The sequence below is a fragment of the Pelobates fuscus genome, chromosome 2 (assembly GCF_036172605.1).
Source record: "Pelobates fuscus isolate aPelFus1 chromosome 2, aPelFus1.pri, whole genome shotgun sequence".
Lineage (NCBI taxonomy): Eukaryota > Metazoa > Chordata > Amphibia > Anura > Pelobatidae > Pelobates > Pelobates fuscus.
The window spans coordinates 16,128,540-16,136,750 of NC_086318.1; positions in this window are offsets into that span (position 1 = coordinate 16,128,540).

An 8,211-nucleotide genomic window follows, 5' to 3' on the forward strand; every position below is an offset into this window, starting at 1 on the left:
TCCAATGCAGACCAAGAGCGCCTGCCGTCCCTGCAGCTGTGATCGTTCTGACACCCAGATGAGCGAGCACATGTGCTGCATGGACTCGGTTTCCCTGCTTTTCAATGTTAAGTGCAGGAAGACAGATCAGTGCAGATCCTCTTCACCCTGTGAAAAAATAAAGTTTGTTTAAAATTCCACCCCCCCCCCTTACCAATTTTAAATAAAAAAAATGAACCCCTTCCCTGCCACCACATCACTGACTACAGTGATCAAAATACAGATCACAGTATTTTACTGTGATCTGATTTTTTTTATTTTTATTTTTTTAAACCCTCATGGGTTAAATTTATTTAAAGTAAACTATAGGCCCTCCACCCGTGGTGCAGAAGGGATTCATAACACCTTTCTGTCACATACCTGTGTCCAGCGCAGATGTCCCTTGGCGCTGGCTCAGCTCCACCCACGCTGGCGGGGGAGACCTAATGCGCATGCGTGGCAACAGCCATGCTCGCATTAGGATCTCCCCATAGGAACGCATTTTTTTTTAATGCTTTCCTATGGGAATTCTGACGACACTGGAAGTCCTCAACTACTCAAAAAATGGGACATGGACACAGTGTAAAAATTCACAAAGTTTGAAGAAGAAAAAAAAATGGAATATTTTGCACACATAAGTTTTGCAAAATATACCGTGCAAACTTGCTTTGTGTCAAAGGCAGAAAAATGCTTGTTATCACTACACTGGTTACAAGATAGCAGAAAATTGATCCCATGCAAAGGTTCAAAATATGCCTTTTAAAATACCCTGGGAATGTCTTATTTAAGAAATGGTATGCCTTTTGTGTGTAGTTGGAATATGTAACCCGTTAAAGTGCTCCAAAATGAAACACTGACCCATCAACACCATCTTTAAAAATTCACACTTAAAAACCTGAACTTCTCACATCTCTTTTACAGCACTAACTTCACAAAAGTAAACATATTGTTTTACTCGGATGTAACTAAGCATAATTTAGGGGATTTATGACCGTGGCACATATTAAGTCCAGGTCCGTGGGGAAAAGACCTCTCCTCCAGGAGAGCGTATCAGGAACAGCTCTTAAAAGAGCTAAGTGATTAGAGCGCAAGGGAGTATACAAAGTATAGCAATCCCCAGTGTGATTATAGCAGTTCCCCTCCAATCACGAGATGACTACGCGTTGAGGGTGAAACAGGAACAGAATGAACTGAGGCTTTATTGCTTCTTATATACACACCTTTTTCCACAAGGTTACCACCCACAAGACACTCCCAGCCAAGGCACACAAACTCTCCCCTCTGCCTGTGATAGAATTACTAAAACTAATGGGTTAACTTAATTATCACAGGCAGAAAATATACAGTTTTTACACAATTTCTAAGACTCCAAAATTATACATCATATTTGCATAAACTTACATTTTCAGAAACCGCATAATTATGGGAACAACATATCCAAAATTCATGCGAATCCCTTCAGCCGTTAGGGAGTTAGCTGGAAGTCTCATTTGACCGCACGCACATTTTCATGACCAAAACAGCGTTTGTTCGTGCAAATAAGTCATCTTAATGTGGCGTTTGTATAGTCGAACGCCGTTTGACTACTGTCGAAGTCACATAGAAGGTAGAAGTTCAGCGGTGTTCGTGCCGTTGCGTATCCGATTTCAGTTCCATGAATTAGACGACCAAAAACCGCTGAATGCTTTCGAATCAATTAAAATGGCCGCCGCCACCACGTGTTGGTTTGTTGAATGGCGGTCATTTCGACTACTTTGGCTGTATCTGAAGTGCCACTTCACAAGTGCAGAATTGTAGCAATACAATTTAAAGGGCCAGAAAGTCTCCAAAGTACAATAGCCATAAATAAAGGCTTTTAAATGGCAATAACTCACAGGGGTCATAGTCACAAGGTAAAAGGCTAGCCATTAGTCCTCTCCAGGCACAAGTGGCAAAGGGCACTTCGTCACAACCACAAATCAACATAAATTGGTGAAAAAATGGTGACAAGGTGAGGCCCAATATACACCATGTAAGATACCCTGGAGTGTCTGCTTTCTCAAATGGAAGCACTTTGGGGTTATTTGAACAGTCAAACTGCTGTAATGCCACAAAATGAGACAAAGGCCCATCATATCCATCTATAAAAATTCTAACTATAGAAACTGAAATAGCCTTGTCTCTTATATGGCATTGCAACTTCACAGTATATTGCCAAAGGCATACAATGGGGGTATCGTTATACTCAGCAGATGCAGCTGAACACAATATGGGATTCTGTGCAGGAATACCGCACACCAGCTTTACAAAGTACACATTACAAAAACCTTGTTATTTGTGTATATACCAAAATAGAGAAAAAACAAAACAATTTTACTCCAATAGTTAGCAAAGATTGGCAATGATTGACCATGAAATGGCTACGTAAAAAGTGTCAAAATAACCTGTGATGTCTACTTTATATAAATATATACTTTTGTGTGGCAATTTTGTTTTTTGTGATGGCTACTAAACTTCCAAGACAAACATACCAACTTTTAAAATAGTTTCACATTGAAATCCTATACATATTTTGTACTCTATAAATCAAGACACATATTACACACGTTATTGCCTAAATTGTGGAGAAAAAAAAAAATTATCCTCCATATTTTTTAAAAAAAATTATAATTAACCCATTCGCGACCGCAGACGTATCAGGTACGTCCGACAAAAAACGGTCCTTAAGGACCGAGGACGTATCAGATGATTTGGTTTTTACTGTATGTATTTGGGCTGATGTGCACTAAGGTCGTTGCTTCCGCCCAGGAGTAATGGGAGTTTGAGCGCAGGACTTTTTTTCTGTTTTCTATTTATATTCACTTTTGAATCACACAGCTATGTTACGATGCTGCTGCCCATCCCATGTGTTCCATATTAACACCTTAAGGACCGGCCTGTTTTTGCGATGTTTGTACGTTAAGGACCAGAGCAGTTTTAACACTTTTGTGGTGTTAGGGTTTAGCTGTAATTTTCCGCTCTCTCATTTACGGTTCCCATACAAGTTATATATTGGTTTTTTTCACGACAAGAAGGGCTTTCTTTACATACCAGTATTTATATTATGTCATATATTGTATTTCAAAAAAATAATAAAATATGGTGAAAAATAAAAAAACAACATGTTTTTGGACTTTTACTTGAAAAATCTTTTACTTATCTACAAAAGCTAATGAAAAAAACTGCTAAATAGATTCAAAATTTTGTCCCGAGTTTAAAAACACCCAGTGTTTACATGCTTTATTGCTTTTTTTTGCAAGTTATAGGCCTATAAATACAAGTAGGAAATTGTGGTTTCAATATATATATATTAAATGTATCAATAGTGACATTGTTACACCGTTATCTGTCATAAATCCCCGAAACACACCTAACATGTACATATTTTTTAAAGTAGACAACCCAGGGTATTCAAAATGGGGTATGTCCAGTCTTTTTTTAGTAGCCACCTAGTCACAAACACTGGCCAAAGTTAGCATTTATATTTGTTTGTGTGTTAAAAATGCAAAAAAACGCTAACTTTGGCCGGTGTTTGTGACTAAGTGGCTACTAAAAAAGGCTGAACATACCCCATTTGCAATACCTTGGGTTGTCTTCTTTTGCAAATGGTATGCCATCATGGGGCTAATTCTCATTCCTTGGCTACCATACGCTCTCAAAGGCAACCTAACCAATCTGATAAATTTCAATAAAAAAAAAAAGTAAAATCAAGCCTTATATTTGACCCTGTAACTTTCACAAACACTATAAAACCTCTACATGTGGGGTACTGTTATACTCAGGAGACTTCGCTGAACACAAATATTAATGTATCAGAAAGAAAGAGCTGTTTGTGTGTGAAAAATGCAAAAAACTTCACTTTCACTGACAATATCATCGCTGTGATATGTTTTACTGTTTTGAAACACTAATATTTGTGTTCAGCGAAGTCTCCCGAGTAAAACAGTACCCCCATGTACAGGATTTAGGGTGTCATAGAAAGTTACAGGGTTTAACACAGTGCTAGCAAATTAAATTATCTGGACTTTTGGCCTGGGTTGGCAGGCAGGTCCCTCAAATTGCAATCATTAAAATTACTTAATTAGGTCAAAATATTACATAAATATGCACGTAGAATTTTAATATATATACATATTTATATATTTGACGTCTACGTGTATATTTATGAAATTATTTATGTAATTATGTATGTGGACATATGTATATTTCGTATTATTTGTATTTATTTATTTATACATAGATATATATATCATTACATTCTAAGTGTATTTTGATATAAATATATATATATATATCAATATCAAAATACTGTTAGAATAAAATTGCATATATATATATAATTTTTTTTCAATTATTAAAAATTATTTTTATTTTTTGTTATTTATTTTTATTAACATATTATTTGTATTTTATAATAATATATATATATACCATATATATAGTTATTATATATATTGTATATATTCGGGTGTAATTTAAATATAAGTGTATTTTTATATTAATATACGTATATATAAATATAAAAATACACTTAGTATTGATAAGGATTCTTTTAAGCAAACAAAGAAGTTTGAATGACTATCTGTTCCTGTCCAAATTAGAGATGTTTAAATTGCGTATACGCAGAAGTAAATTCACACTGACACAAGGTTCAGGTTAAACGAAAGAACTTCAGGAAATTTATTAGCATCTGAACAAAGCAGGCTTGCAAGTCCTTTTTAAAGGTAGAATTACATCATTGTAAAATCAAGATAAAAAGTGAGGAAACATTGTCAATTGGCTAAGAGAAGAAGTGGTTAGTTAAATGCTCTCCCTGTTGGGTGTTACGTCTTACATCATAACTGACGTCATAAAGTTCTCCTCCAGATTTCAGCGCCATCTTGCTAGCACGAGGAGTTCTCTCGATGGGAGGGGGCATTTTGGCAGCTATCCATAAAGAGTAGCTGGTACCTTTAGTCTTTCAAGGTTAGTATCCTCAGTATTCTCAAGGCCTCTTTGGCAATTATACACTCTATCAATACTATCTGCTACAGTGTGTTCTTTGAATCAGAAGATTCTAGCATTTTCTGCTGACATGCTGTTTCTACGAACAAAGGAATCTTGTAAAGTTTAAACTACGAGGCATGAGAGCTGAATATGAGAATATAGTATTAAAAGGGGCCCAGTAAGGATTATATAGTTTATAAGGGGCCTAATAATGGATATAAGTTATAAGGGGTTAATAATTCTACAACAGTCCCCCCTATAGAGTGTTAATTGCTAAAAAGGATAAACTTTATTTGTTAGTATCAGAAAATTTGTTAGCCCAAAGACACATAAAAACCCCATGTCCGCTACTTTGGTGTTAGTGCAAAGTGCAATTCTGTCCCTAATCTGACCCTAGTAGGCTAACTCATCGTCAGCATGGCTCTCGAACACTTCACTCCCATGGGTGGCCCATGGTGGCTTGTCCACCACTTCTCCACACGGGGTCTTTACCATTCACTGACAGATGCTGTCCCTAAGCTGGTCCCTCCCTAGAATTTCTGCACTTCATCGTCATAGGGAAGAGTTTGTAGCGGAATGCAGGGCGATGTGAGATCTTGATCACCAATTTCCAGATGAGTAAAGGTTGGTGTCGTTTGGTCTACAGTCTTCTGTAGGAATTTTCTGAGGCATGGGAGGACACAACAAACGAGAAGAGCGAGAACAAAAAGAAAAATTAGTAGAGCCATACCAATATGAACTAAAGCTTTTTGCCAACCAGTCATCCAACCAAACCATTTTCCCAGGGATCTGTCACCCCAGAATTCCTTTTCAACTCTTCTGAGAGTTTATTTAATTTTTCTATGGCCAAAGTGACCTTACCATTAGGGCCTGTGTTTTCTGGAATGTAAGTGCAACAAGTCATGGTGTCGGGTAGTATTTTACATATACCCCCCTTCTCAGCCAAAATCATGTCTAAGGCCAGTCTGTTCTGGAAGGTCATTTGGGATGTGGCTTGTAATTGTTCGGCTAAACCCTGGAGGGCATCCCTGGTATAATTAACAAAGCGCTGTTGGTTGTAATAGATATAATTTATCCAGTTAAAGGGAAACTCCAGTGCCAGAAAAACGATCCGTTTTTCTGGCACTGGAGGGTCCCTCTCCCTCCCACCCACCAATCCCCGGTTACTGAAGGGGTGAAAACCCCTTCAGTGACTTACCTGGGACAGCGGCGATGTCCCTCGCCGCTGTCTCCGCCTCCGCGACGCTCCTCCTAGTGATTACGTCGGCCGGTGGGCGAGACTAATCTCGCTCACCGGCCGAGGAGACCTAATGCGCATGCGTGGAAATTCCGCGCATGCGCATTACGTCTCCCCGTAGGAAAGCATTGAAAAATCATTTCAATGCTTTCCTATGGGGTTTTGAGCGACGCTGGAGGTCCTCACACAGCGTGAGGACGTCCAGCGACGCTCTAGCACAGGAAACCTGTGCTAGAACCCAGGAAGTGACCTCTAGTGGCTGTCTAATAGACAGCCACTAGAGGTGGAGTTAACCCTGCAATGTAAATATTGCAGTTTATGAAAAACTGCAATAATTACACTTGCAGGGTTAAGGGTAGTGGGAGTTGGCACCCAGACCACTCCAATGAGCAGAAGTGGTCTGGGTGCCTACAGTGTCCCTTTAAGGTTCTTATTGGCAGTGACTATAGTGAACAGTGATTCAAACCCCACTGCAACTTCATCTCTAGCTTTAAATTCATTAGGTACCCCCCTAGGTACCCCAATGGCATCTATGTAAACATGTGGGTCAAAACTGCCTTTTACTGGGGTTTCCCGTTTGGCTCTGGCTGATGTATATTGTATACATTTGGCAACTGATGCTGTGAAGGCTGGACCTTGGTCACTTTCAATGACTTCCGGCAATCCGAATCTCCTAGTGACCTAGTATGGTGTTGTAACAGGTGCACAGGAACAGTTCTGTAGGTAGCACAATAACCTTTGGAAAAGTTACCCATAAATTTACCGATCCCATCATACATGGTGTAGCAAGTGTAATTACCTTTATAGATTGTAATTCCATCTGGGGGTTTAACACCTCCTACTAGGATAGGGTACTCTGCTGTCCATGTTTCGCAGAGGGATCTGTTGAAAACATAGCGGTAGGCGAAAAGACTCAAGAAACACTCTTCTATTTCTAAAGGGAGGATTAGGGGAACGGTGCCAAGGTGAGGTCGGGCACCACCACATACATAACATGCGGTTCGATTGTGCTTATTGGCATTATATCTCATCCACTCTAACCACAAATTAATGTCATTAAATCCAGTTTCAGCGGCCATGGTATCTTCAAAGGTAGGGTTAGCAATGGCCATCATGTCTCTAAAGGACTGGATGTGTGGTTTCAGCGGATTTGGGACCATATGTACAGCCCCTTGACACTCTGGAGAGTGACACATATCATTGAGGTAGAAGTGTCCTAGTTTATTGTAGGAACCCCTTCTCCAGTACATTCCCATTACATATTGGCCAGCATCCTCTGGGCCAGGATGTTCAATATTTAATACTAATTTCATAGGTGTACTTCCTCCAGGCTTTCTTAAAGTCATTCTTTGGAGGAGGGATCTACCATGATCATCTACTTTTGATAAAGCACTTTTTGGTTTGTAACCCCAGGCAGGCCCGGTATTCCATCCCGCCGCCCCCCAATGATCACAATTATGCCCCCATTGGTTATCAACTACACAAATGTAGGGGTCTTTTGCTTGCGGTATGTCTTTATAAATGGCTTGAATCTGTGATTTAGGGAATGGGCAATCTACAATATCACAGTAATCAAAGGTAAAGGTGGCCACACGGGTACATGATGAATTATACCAGAAGGTGTACCCACTAGCATCTTTAGTTATGGCCACCTGCTGGGCTTTAAGAAGGCCAATCAAGGGGATTAGGTACCAGAAGTACATGGTTGTGCGGAATCAGCTTCTTCTGGAGCAGGTGTCTTTTTGCAGTGAGAGGCGTGAATCCAATGTGGCCTACCAGCCAGCTTGACAGAGGTAGCGGTGATCAGGAGAACTTGGAATGGTCCCTCAAATCTTGGTTCCAGAGTGTGTTTTCGCACAAATTTCTTGACTAGGACCCAATCACCGGGTAGCAGACTGTGGTTGCCTGTGTCAGAATCAGGATCACTACTCTGTGGGTGGTAAGGGGTGTGG